The sequence below is a fragment of the Sturnus vulgaris genome, chromosome 1 (genome assembly GCF_052056855.1).
Source record: "Sturnus vulgaris isolate bStuVul1 chromosome 1, bStuVul1.hap1, whole genome shotgun sequence".
Classification (NCBI taxonomy): Eukaryota; Metazoa; Chordata; class Aves; order Passeriformes; family Sturnidae; genus Sturnus; species Sturnus vulgaris.
This window is the reverse complement of record NC_142243.1, coordinates 136,269,193-136,282,989: the sequence shown is the minus strand read 5'-3', so window position 1 is coordinate 136,282,989 and position 13,797 is coordinate 136,269,193.

The following is a 13,797-nucleotide window of genomic DNA, read 5'->3' as shown; positions in this document are numbered from 1 at the left end:
GCAGAAAGTGCTCTCTCAAGTTCATTTTAGGGCAGTCTCTGAAGATTTAAATCTCCTGGCAGGGATCTTTCACATCCACTTAGCAGGGCAGTCTGTAATATTTTGGCACTGTAATGGCTCTCCTCCACATCCTCAGCACTGCATGCAGTGCCCTTACTCTGCAGAAGATGCTTCTGGAGGAGAGTCATGTGGTACTGACTTTCTGCAGCCTCTAAAGCCAGTCCCCAGAAATACCACTGACCTCAGAGGAGGTGCAGGCAGCGCTGAACTGCCCTGGCAGTGCTCTCAACATGCAGAGGAGGAGGAGGAAGCTGAAGCACCCCATCAGTGTCAGCCCAAACACAATTTTAACTAATTCAGTGGGTGAATGGATCCAGCACTGCAACCCTGTTACTGAAGGGGTGTTTGATGTCCCTAAAATCTCAGTAAGAGGCAAAAAGTAACCTGATTATGTTAGGACATAATTTAATTACATGAGGAATGCTGCCCAAAATCAAAGCCTGGCAATTCTCAGTACATTTATTTAACATTAGTGTCTGTTTTAACTTTCACTGTGGAGTGAAGGATGGGTTTAATTAACTCCCTGATTTCTTGTGTTAAAAGAAATTAAATTTTCTTAAACACTATGGGAAAAAAAGGCTACCATTTTATATATCTCTAGAGTAGTAAATTATTCTTATGAATTTCATTTTGATCAAAACAGACTTTGCCCAAATTGAACAAGCTCTCATTATGCACTTGCCTGTGTTTGCTGGGATGCATCAGAGGGTGTTCTATGCCCAAACTGAGTTATTTCTCCAGCCAGCCCCACCTATGCCACAGACTGCCTGGGCTGCAGCCCCAGCCTGGCCAGGAGGGTTTCCACTCCCGTGGCATCTCTGTGTGTGCAGCCCAAAAGCTCCTTCAGCAGGGGGGGTCTGGACAGCCCCTCCCAATGACAGCCCCAGGAACACCCTTGGGTTTGATCTTTGGTGGCTTGTGGGGAGCAGCATGACAAACACATCCCTCCCAGCCACAGCAAGCGAGCTCTCAAAAATTGTTCCATAATATTTCTTTGCAATGGTATGTTAAAATCAAACACCAGAACTCAGTTTTATATAATTACACCAGTTTATAGAGCTGTCATCACCATGTCAAGACAGCTAAGAAATTAGAGTTTGGCTTTTATTTCTAAAGAGGGAAAAATAAAGTCTTTTGAGGAGTATGTTGCCTTTCAAATATTTAAATAGAAACAGAACAATGCCAGGATAGAATGGGCTGCCAGTTGTTTTAATGAGCTGATTTATCTTTAATTACATACTGATAAGAATGAATAACTCTATCCAGATTTTGTATGAATTAAATACATTTTTCTGTCTTAGTTGTACCTTTGCAGATATAGAATTGGAATATATTAATTAGGCCTTGTGGCATTATAACTGGTGAAGCAGAATTCTGTGCATTTTCTACATGGAAACACGACCTAAAAACTCTGACAACTGTTGTCACATCATAAAACGAGCCCATTTCCTTTTATATATTGTTATTTATTATTATATTTTATTTTTAATTTTATTTGCTTTTATTGTAGCTATTTATTCTTTATTCTTTATTATTCCACCTATATGTGCACTTGGTGATAGCACCAATGGGAGTGTGAATGATAGAGGTAATAAATAATTCTGCATTGAATTCCTAGTTTTATTTATTTGAAAAACTCTGGTTTTGCCACATAAATGAACACTTTGATGAGGACCTTTTTTCCTTAATTTTCTTAATTAAAAAAAATTGCTGAGATGATCATATCATTTAGAATACTTTGCTCCATAATTAAAAACTTTAACTTGTTGAATTATGTCAAATAGAAAAACTCAACTCTCCAATGAAGTGAGGGTCGTAATTTGAGTCTGATACACCCCCCTATTATCTGTGCTCCTTGGCTGATGATACCTCAGTAATTATGCTGCTGATTTTCCCTCTCATTTTTCTTTTTAAAAGGCTAACACAGTGGTATTTACAGAACAACAAGATGCTGTGTTTGTGAACACATTCCATTTATCTTTGTGTAAAAATGCAGCAGCTGGAGTTCCTTAGCTGGGGGTAGCCTACTGGTTCTACCAAATGGTGGGATTTGTATCCACAAGGGTTAGAAAGCCCCCAGATCCTTCATATGATGAGGTTCTTTTCTGTTCTCCTTTCTTGCCCCACTTCCAGCCTGTCTCTTGCTGCTATGTGCTGCTGCCTACCTCTGGGATGGAAAGCACAGTGCAAGATTTGGAGGTGCTACTTCTCTCTATCACCCCTTACCCAAAATGAGGAGGAGCATCACTCACCACTGTCCTCGTGGGACCTTCAGAGCTCCTGTCCTCCCTGCCCAGCAGCTGCTGGGAACAACAGGGCTTGCACTGCATGGCCAGGAGAGCAGAAGATCCTGAGTCTTCTCCTTCCCCACAGCCTCCACAAACGAGGCTGTGCTCACTGGGCAGGAAGGGAGGAGATGCTGCAGAGGGGCAGGCACTGGGCTGCCCTCACTGATACTGCAGGAGCTGTGGTAGAGCACAGCTCTGTGCACTTTGGTATCACATCTCCACAAGCTCTTTAGATTTGCCATGGTTCCTCTCATAAGCTCTGCCATTAATTCCCAAGGGATGTGGAGGAGGATGGGTAGAGGTTAGATTGCACAGCTGAGTTTTCAGAAATATGAGTGCATAATACTACAGCAGAGTGTTCATACTGATGCTAGCAGTGAATAACAGAGTCATTAGTGTTGGAAGGGACCTTTGGGATCATCCAGTCTGACTGTCCACCCAGCACTGTCACTGTAACCCCTAAACCCCATCATCCAGAGCCAGATCCAGACTCCTCTTGAACACCTCCAGGGATGGGGACTCCACCAATCTCCCTGGGCAACCCATTCTGATGCATGGCCACCTTAGCAGTGAAGAAGTTTTTTCTACTATCTAATCTGAACCTCTCCTGTCTCAGTTTAGGGCCATTTTCTCTCATCCTCTCACTGCAGGCACAGAAGAAGAGCCTGGCCCCCATCTCACTACAGCCTCCTTCCAGGGAGTTGTGGAGAGTGATGAAGTCCCTCTGAGTCTCCTCAAGACCAAACAAACACAGCTCCCACAGCTGTTCCTCACAATGTTTCTAATTATTTATCTTGCTGCTTTTCCTCACTACATCTTACATCACAATCCATGGAGGTGCCTGACTTAAAGATAGACTTTAATACCCTACCAGAAATTTTTTTCATGAAAAGGAGAGATCTATAGAGAGATGCTTTGGCAAGGAAGCAGCCAAGTAGTACAGCAATGAGATGAAGGGGAGGGCAGAGGGGAACTGAATGGAATAGAGGAGCTAAGAGGGGACAGAAAAATATTTGTAGTGCTGTAGAAGTCATGGCATGTGTCTGCTGCTGCAAATTGCAGTGATGCTGCTTCAATGCCTGAAGAAAGTGTGGCTATGAACCACAGACTTTGAGTTTGTTAATATTATAGTCAAGGGCTCCACTATAATTCCTGCAAGCAAAGCTCCTTAAGACTAAGTAATTAAAGTGAGGAAATGAGAGAGCTTAAAGTAACATGTCAGTACAAGGAGATATTTTAAGAAAGTGCTTCATTAAGGGAGTACTCTCAAGCCATTTTTCCAGCATAAATGCATATTTGCAAATGTACCAAAAGCAATCTGTTAAAGCACCAATGCATGTTCCCGTTTGCTTGACTCAATCAGGAGAGTGATTTAAAAAGGCATCTGAGGGTGAGTGGAAGGATACACTGAGTGTTTGAGTGGAAGACCCCATGCAATCTATTCCCACCATGTACTCTGCAGTGTCCTGGGAGCAGTGCCTGCCACCCTGGGCCCCAGCCCCTGCATCTCTGCATGAACTTTTTTGCAGATTGACTACGGTTGGCTTTTCAAAATTACTCCTGAAATTTCAGCTGCTGCATGTTAAACATGATCTATTTTTACAGAAATGCAGATCCTCTGTGCCTGTGATTTGTAGAGTCAAGAATAGCCATTGAATCTGGAGTGTCCACTGAACTGAAATCCAGCTGAAGAGTTATGGATGGGTTTCACAGCCTTGGAGGTTAATATAGGTCTTTTAAGATTGATTCCTGGAATTGTAACCATTTAAATAAAAATATATTATATATAAAAAAGCCCACACCAAAACCACAATGCTATCAGAAATAATAATAATAATAATAATTTTTTCTGCACTTCAGCTGCCTCCCCAGTACTGCAACCAGCTTTGAGTTTCTGTTGCAGCTTTATTTGTCAATGTTTGTTTGCTGCCTCCCAATACTTAGGAGAAAAATGCCTTGTTAACAATGAAAGCAGTAATAGTGGAGTTATTTGCTGTTCAAATATCCCAAAACACTCTGCCAAACAATAAGTAGGAAATAATTTAATTAACAACTCAAACCATTTTCTCCAGCCTATAGGAAGATTCTTTGTCTCCTGTTATGTAGAGTTTCTTTCTCATGGGTCTAGTTACTGGATATCAATAAATAGAAATTGGTAGTGAGATTTCAGATTGTCTTTAACCAGGATGTTCTGTCCCATTTGATCTGAGTAATTAGATGCTGCTGGGCCAAACTTCCTGATGCAGCTTCAATGGAATACTGCTTTCCTTATGTCTAACCCTGATTTATCATAAAGTGCCAGGGATGATAGTCATTGGCAGGATGAACGTGTTGGGAGGAAGACAGATTTCTTATCTAATAAGGCCTAATGTAGTATATGAATTTTAAAAAGCTAGCAGATTACAGCATGTTAGTTTAGAAAAACACTTCTGATCCTTAGAGTGATCCTCCCATATAAAGAGAGCAATAGGAAATATGTTAAGATGACAGGTACTTTTTCAACAAGTAAATAAACTGGTTGAAGTAGGTCACTTATGCAAGGAAGGAATTAGACTTTGGAAACACTTATTTTTCCAATTGTGGGTTGTGCAATGATATGTAATGAGTGCATCTTTTAAAAAAATGCATGGGGTTTAAGACTTGCTCCAATCTTACATATTTTTCTAATAGAAGACTCTTTGGTGATGTGATCTCTCCCCATGTGCAAATTTTTCCTGAATAATGTTTGTTTCTACCATCTTCATAGTTATTTTTTTTCTTTATTTTGCTTATTATTAATATGTTAGTGATTGGATTAAACAAACCTGAGGGGAACAATCTGCTGCTGCTAGATATAGAACCTTGGCTAGAGGTATTTCTAGTAATTGTTTTATATACAGTTACCATGGAGACTTGTCTATGTGTTTCAATTTGGTGTGATTGAATTTGTGTATGAATTTTAAGATTTTATCTTGTCTGGACACAAGCAAGTCCAAGCTGTGCCCAAAGCAGATGGGATGCTGAGCCTATGGAGCCAGGGCAGTGAGGGACCCAGCCAGGTGAGCAAGCGAGGGAGTGCAATTCCCAAGGGTCATCCAGCCCTTGTCCTGCACCTCTTTCCCCAGAGCTGTCCCTGGTCACAGATGCACCAGGTCAGAGCTGTCCATGAGCACAGGCTCTTTTTGGGCAGCAGATATGGCTGCAGAGCACTCTCTCTGGTTTTGTGTATGCTCCTGCACCCGTAGGCTTTTGAACTCTCCTGCTCTGTTTGAGTGAATGCTGACCATCCTCCCCTCTCCCCTCTGGGAAAACAGCTATCTTTTGCCGTATACAAGCTGAAAAAAACAAAACTAAAATAAAATCTGAGATGTGGGGACAATCATCTGGTGGGTACCCTGCTGGAAGGAAGGACTCAGGGATAGCTATGGAAGTAGCTGGATTTCGGGGGAGGGAAATATCTGGCTCGAAAGGGAGAAGAAAAGGGAGAAAAGCCAGGGATAGGAAAGTGTAATTAAACTGGCTGCCAAGGAAAAAGGCAGTGGGTCCTTGGAGGATTTGCTTGAAGCTTCTGGGCAACTGAGCTGGTGAAGGATGGTGCTTCCAGGGCAGGTCCAGGTGGGGTCTTGTTCCTTCACAAGAAGGGGTGAAGCAATTCGAACAGAAACAAAAGTGATTTGTGGCTGGATGCAAGACCTGTGTGACAGTCTGATGCCAGGCTTCTGGAGGGTATGAACTGCAGATTTGGTGCCTGGTGGGCTGCCTTGTGGGGTTGTGCTGCCCAGAGGTAAGGCTGCCCCACACAGGGCTGTCACTGCAGAGGGGCTGGGAGGACCAGTCTGGGCAAAAGGGTAAGTGAGAAATAAATAGTCTGTGCTCAGGCACACAGAGGTGCAAGTTGTTCCAGGACCTGAGCATTTTGGTAAATGATGGATTTATTATTTTGGAGCTGCTGCCTTCTACCTCACCCCAACAAAGCCCAAAAGCCTACCGGCTGGAAAATGTAATTCCTTTCCAATTTATAGAGAAATTCTTCTCCCTAGTTTTTTAGTAGAAGGGAAAACTGAAAGATCACTTTGGACTGGTTTGAACTGCATCACTCAGTCAAAGAATAAATTATTTTTTCCATGCTATAATTTAGAAATAAAATTTTAAGTGAAAATTGCCATTTTGAATGAAGTCAAGTCAACTTAATAATCAACAAAATGAGACATTACATCCTAAAAACACTGAAATTAAATGTTTTGATGATCAGTCTCTTAGAGTAACTGATTCTTGGTTCCTTTTCTCTCCTATCCTTAATTCCCTTTGCAGCTGTACTTATTTAAACTTTTCTGTGTGGTCTAACTCTACTGTAACACATCAGTTTTTTGAGTGTCCAAATAGTGAAGTGTTACTGATACCATATGACAAAGGTATCTTTGTTTCTCATTTTTTACTGATCACAGAGGACAAAAAAACTGGAATTCCTAAAACTGAGAAAATTTTGTTCTTGCTTATGACCAGCTGTGTAGTTACCCTGTATATACATTGCTTAAATTATATTTAAATCTGAGTTTTTAAAACTGTGCTTTGGTCTCTCTGTTTGACGATAAGGAGGGAAAAGGTCAGGTGAAGGATTAATGTGAAAGTACATCAAGCAGAAGCGAAGAACCATAACAATTCTTTTCCAAGTAAAATTGGAGAGAATTTAGCAGTAGGGTAGTGCCATAATATTTTGGCACTATATAAAAAAATACAGAATAAATAAATAAACCCCCTAAAACAGGAAGAGGGATGATGAAAGACTCTGTGACTTACTAGGAGATATTTTTCATTAACAAAATCAGTAATCCATCCACATTAGACTTAATCATTTATTAACAGGAAAGAATGGGTTTGTAGTTGAGTCCCAGAAAGTTTCATGATCTGAGGTTTATTACTTAATCTATGTCCTATATATTCCCTTTGAGCTCAAGACAGATTTCATAAAAAATGTATAATGTCTATGATAGTGATAATATTTACCTGCTTTGAAGAAATGCTTTAGAACTGGATTAATCATTTTGTAAATAGATTTAAAACTATCGAGGCAGATGGGTTATGATCAGTTCTGGCAATCTCACTACTGAATTTATGAGATCTTAGGGCCACCTTTGAGGAATTTTTTTTCCAGGGAACATTGAGCTGAGTACTTTCAATCCTTAGTCCTTATTTGTGAGTGTGTCCTAAATATTGTTACACACACCATGAAGTTGTTTTCTGCTTCTCACCTTTAAATTCACTTCAGAAATTGCCTCAAGACAAAAGATAGGATAATGGTGAAGAGAAAGGATATGAATTCATCATGGTAAATTTATCACATCTACAAAAATAAAAAAACCATACTAGTAAATATGCTGCAAAGGGAAAAGCAGTTGTGGCAGAGGTAAAGGACAATTTAGATACCTTCCAGATGTAAACCATCATACTACTGAGACCTACCCAAACATGTTCATATAAAGGCCAGCCAAAAATGGTGAGGAAGAAGGATGAGAGAGATCAACAGTAGACAAGAATTATTTAAGGACTTTTGGAAAGAAGTTTGTTGCATAAGGACCCCAGGGAAAAAGGAATAGCACCAATCTCAAGAAGCTGGATGCCTTGCTTGAGATCTGTTTCGGAGTGGGCAGGGAGGTACTGGTCCAGTTGGTCTCTTCATGAGCAGGTATGTAAATGTGATCTTAAAGGAGGTGCATGCCTTTTTTGGAGGAGGAAGAAGAAGACTGGGGCAGAACAAAGACTCTGTAAAATTACTAAAACTCATTAAAACCAGTCCTGGAAAAGGAAGCCCTGAAAATATGTCTGGCAGTATCCACCCCATGGAAACAACAGTGCTATAAATACAACTTCATGAGCAGTGTTGGATCTTCCATGCTTCCATGGAACTTTATTTTCCAAGATGTAAAAGAGTTATCTTGAAAAGTTATGTTGATATGGTAGCCCTACTTTATGTTGCAAGCCAAATACTGGGAGAGGCAATGGGGAGAGTATGGAGAGATATTGTGAGCAGCAACAGAGTCCAGGCTAGAATTACCAAAGCAGGTTCTACTGCAGGCAAGCATCTGGGTGTGGGGCTGACTTCTTTTGGCAGGGTGAGGAAGACAGCCAGCCCTTGGAGATGCTGGGAAGAAGGTGTTGCCCTTCTCTCCCACTGATAGCAGCACAACTGTCCGGCTCTGCAAAGGTGTGGGGCAGCAGGGCCAGCTGTGACAGCTGTGCCTGGGGCAGCAGTGACAGCTGTGACAGTTGTGTCTGGGGCAGCAGTGACAGCAGAGCCTGGGGCAGTAGTGCCAGCTGTGACAGCTGTGTCTGGGGCAGCAGTGACAGCTGTGACAGCTGTGCCCGGGGCAGCAGTGCCAGCTGTGACAGCAGTGCATGGGGCAGCAGTGCCAGCAGTGCCTGGGGCAGCAGTGCCAGCTGTGACAGCAGTGCATGGGGCAGCAGTGCCAGCAGTGCCTGGGGCAGCAGTGCCAGCTGTGACAGCTGTGCCCGGAGCAGCAGTGACAGCAGTGTCTGGGGCAGCTGCCCCATCAGACGGAGACTGACCGAAAGGAGATGAGGTGCCACATTTGTCACAGCCAGCCATGGCTGCAGCCCTGTTAAGGAGCCACAGACAGCACAGGCAGCTGCCTGCACGTGTGCTCGAACTGCCATGGCTTGGCAGCCCGTCCTGCACCCAGTGATGCCAGACTGTGGGGATTTGTCAGAGTCTCTGGAATTTGATTCACTGTTTAAATTCATCCTTAGGATAAATCCACCAGTCTCAGCTGGGTTATGTAAGAGCTGAGCTTGGCTGGGCATCTGAGGAAATCTCGCTTGCAGAAGTAATTCAGACTGGCTTTTATGTGAGCAGTTTGCAGTTTCTCGTTGATTGAAAATTGGCTGAGAAATTGTAAACAATGTGTAGTGATTAGCAGCAGTGAAATAAGCCACAAGGACTGGCCAAAGAGACTGGAGTTTTGTCTACCTCTGCATCTTTAATCATAATTAAAACCAAACATTTCAAGGATTGTAAAGTCAAATTTCCATGCAATAACCAGTAGCTATTGCAGCACCCTACTAAAATACTAAAAAGATGAAAAGGTGGGTCAAAAATTAAACAGGATTCATGTCTGAAAGCACTAAACTGGCTCCAGGGCAAAGCAGTTTGAAATGTTTATTCAGGGAGAAGTAGAAAAACTTAGGAATGAGTCATTCACCAAACACCTCTTTGCAGGGCAACTGGAGTCTGTAAACTGATGCTAACAGAAATCCAACATGATTTTGGACCTATGTATGTATATATATTTACACATACACTGACATACACAGAGCTCATATGGAAACTTCCTCTGCAGGACTATGACAGGCCTTTTGTGCAAGCACATGGCACGGACCTCACCTCAGGTGCTGGATCTTCCTTGGAAACTGCTGCCTAGTAGTATCTAAATGTTCCTCTACCTCTGCCACCTCTGCTTTTCTCTTTGCAGCATATTTACTAGTATTTTGTATTCATTCCAAATTATCTCACTCACAGTACCTTTGGTTTGAGAAATACCAAATAAAATGAAGACAAGTTCTGGGAGAGCTTTGCCTGAATTGAGATAAGCAGTTTGATAAGACAGTACATCTTTCCTGATCTGGCACTCAGCTGCGTTTCCAGGCTCCATGCCTTGGGACCAGAACAATGTACATGCACTTACCATGTAAACTTGCCTCCCATGTTCCCTGCAATGAGGTTTCACAGTCCTCAAGCAGGTTTCTGAGGCACTAGGGCCTGCAGCCTGCCCTGAGACAAGAAAACTCAATGCTTCTGTGTTCTGCAGCTGCAGGGGAGGAAGTCTGGAGTCCTGCCTCCAGATCAGCATGGCCTCTGCCTCTTCAGATCATAGAACCATAGAATGGTTTTGGGTTGGAAGAGACCTCCAAACATCGTTTAGTCCAACCCTGTTGCCATAGGCATGGTCATCTCTAACTAGTTCAGGTTGCTAAGAGCCTGGTCCAACCTGACCTTGAATGTTTCCTGGGATGAGGCATCTGCCACTTCCCTGAGCAACCTGTTCCAGTGCCTCACCACCCTGATCATAAAAACTTTCTTCTTTATTCATTGTCTGAATTCATACTCTTTTACTTCAAAACCAATAGCCCTTGTCCTATCACAAGTGGCCCTGCTAAAAATTTGCTCCCCATCTTTCTTATAAGCCCCTTAGAGCACGAAGGTTGAACAGCCCCAACTGCCTCAGCCTGTCTTCATAGGAGCAGAGGGATGGACTTGAGGTTCCAGTGGTGCCTACCAGCACTAGTAATTCTAGGAGTCAGGAGCAGCTGCAAAAGGGCTGGTTTCTGTAGAAAGACTAAAAGCTTCTCTTTGATCACTGATTTTACCTACATGTTCAGGGCTGTGAGTTCGCCCCAGAGAGGAAGGAAGAGGGTGCTTGGTGCATGTTTTCTTTCCTGCCACCAGTCAAAGAAACAAACTCTACAACACATTGCTTGCTGTGCTGGTCTGTAATTCCCTGCCTTTTCCACTCTACAGCATAGATGGTGGAGATGGGCCAGGCCTGAGCATGGGCTCTGCACAAAATCATTGCACAATGTGGGCAGCACAAAGGCACTTCTGCAGAAGACTGGACGTTGAATTAAAAACTGTATCTGTGTTCAAGTCCATGTACATTTGATTTTAAAGCCCTGCATGGTCCTCTGCTTTTCCTGATTTTCTGCTGTGATATGTCCAGGGCATTGTGAAAGGTGAGATAAGCAACAATGCAGTGCTGCCTGGTATTTGCCTGGTGTTTGCCTGGTGTGTTGTATGAAAGCTTCAATGAATCAGTGAATGTCTTCAAACTGGCTGGCACTCTCCAGTCCAGGAGAAGGCAGCTAGGACTGGAGCAGGAGAACCTGTGTAGTGCACAAATGAGGGCTGCAGTGGAGCTGTGCTGCTCAGTGGGTGAGCTCGTGTTTCTGGATGGTTTCTGCCATCCAGACTCTGTGTCCCCAGCCACAGGTAAACCATTGCATAATCCTGAATGAGCTGATTTGAAGAACATCTTGTGAAAGGGGGAAATTAAAATGGAAAGTAAAGGGTAAAGGTGGCAGAAATCCAAACACTTGTTCCTAACACTGGCTGCTGGGAGTGGGTGGAAGCTTGTCCTCTGAGCTGTGCTGCTTCGTGATTTCAGTGCCTGCATTTTCTCTAGACATCTGGTACTGGGTTTCTGACTTTATATGGTACTGCAGCACAAGCTTCATGAACTTACTATCTGTCTCTTTTTCTTCTCCCTCCCTGGTGTGAAATCCTTCTCTAGCTTTCCTCGTCCTTGCAATGGATGGAAACCCACAGCCATATGTAAATGCAGCAATGTAAGGCATGATGTGAATTGTTGGTACTTTCCCAGCCCTGTGAGGAGGTTTCAGTTGCTGACTGCTGTTGGCAAAGGAGGGAAAAATCACAGAATTATAGAATGGTTTGGGTTGGAGGGGATCTTAAAGATTATCCAGTTCCAACCCTCCTACCATTGGCAGGGACATCTTCCACTATAGCAGGTTGCTCAGGGCCCCATCCAACTTGATTTTGACAGATATCACAGGGATGCACAGAAGGCTGAATAACTATACTGTCAAAGGAGATGAGGATCTTGGAGGGGTTTATGGAAGTAAAGAAGGGGAGGATGGGGAGCAGGAGTGATGGAGGGAGGGATGGGTGCAGCTAAGTCAGAGCCAACAAGGGTAGGAGAATTGGTGCAGGATTTGGCTGCTGATGAGGCATGACTGGGAGATGGGATGGAATGGGCAGTTCAATGACACAAAAATAGAAGAGTTCTCAAGGACCAGAATGATGTTTGGTGTTCATATCTGAGCCTGGGCAGGTCTCACGTTGGCCACAGCTGGAAGAGCAGATGGAGGTGAACATTCTGGCAAGTTCCTTGGCATGTCTTTTCCCTTCTTCTGTGTTGAGAGACCCTCCTCAGTGTCCCTGGTGAGGTTGAAGGAGAAGGTTTTTCTTGTGTAGCCCTGGACAGCTCCTGCAGAGGTGCTGGAAGGTGCTTGGCAATGCACTGCTCTGCCCCAGCCCTGGTGTGCTGCTGCTGTGCTGGCACTGCTGCCATGCCCCTGCAAAAACCCGCCAGCTGGGAGTGCAAATGGCTAAACTCAATCTTGATAAATCAAAAGGAGAATGGCTTTTCATATTACAATTATATAAATGTTGTAAAATGAGTTTTAATGCTTTGCCTCTGTGCCTTCCAAAATGAATTAAACAAATTGGTTTTACACCCACCCATGGAACAATGCTTGATTAGTTACAACTCTCTTCTGTTTCAATACGTATTATGATTGTCAACAGCATGAGTAGGGCTTTTGTTTGATCAAGAGATACCAAACTAGTGAGAAGCATTTGCTAAATACTGAGAGCTAAGAAGAGTAATTTTTTCAAGGTCTATAGTGCTCATGGACTGGAATGAATGGTTTTCAGGCCTGAAGAACACATGAGGTTTCCCACTGGTGAAAGGATGCAGAGTTGTGCTGCTGGTGGAATGTATATATCTGCAGCCAGTCCCCCTGTGGTGTCCTGGCAAGGGGCTGGACATGGCACCATGGAAAAGTGCTGTGCAGGCTGTCAGCTGGAAATGGGAGTGCTAAACAAGTGCTTTGCTCAAAACAGCTCTAGCAAGCAGAGTGCAGGCTCTCTTCATTGGTTGTAAAGGCAGATTACAATTTTTATGCGTAGTATGGACTGGACAAAGTGAGAATATCATCTGACAGCTGACCCCAGCTGACCAGAGGGAAATCCCACACCATATGGCATCATGCTCATCATATAAAGCTGGGGGAAGAAGGAGGAAGGGGAGGATGTTCAGATTGATGGCATTTGTCTTCTCAAGTCTCCCATCACCCATGAGGAAGCCCTGCTTTCCTGGGGATGGCTGAACAGCTGCCTGTCCATAGAAACCACTTTGGAATTAATGACTTGTTTTGATTTGTTTGTGCATGTGGCTTTTGCTTTCCGTTTTAAAATGTCTTTATTTCTATCCATGAGTGTTCTAACTTTTATTCTTCCAATGCTCTTCCCTATCCCACGGGGGGAGTGAACAAGCAGCAGTATGGGGCTGAGTTACCATCTGGGGTTAAACCACAATGCATGTGAGTCTTGCTCGGTTTTGTTCTTAGAAACTTCTGTTCATTGTTTTCTTGGATGGTGATTGATGATGTAATATGCAAAACAAAGAACCCTTTAGTCTTTAAGAACTTGTCCAAGCCAGCAACCAACATCTGTCACTTTCTGTGTCTGCCTGAGCAGTGGTTACCTGCAGCATGGCCTTGCTGACTCCTTCAGATGGGTGGTCACACCTTCATAATGGACAGATATTTCAAACAGAAAACAAGCTATTTTCTCTGCATTTATTTTCCTTTATGCTAAGGATTAACTGTCCTTTAGTGATGCTGGAGAGCAAGAAAAACAGCAGAAATTATCTTT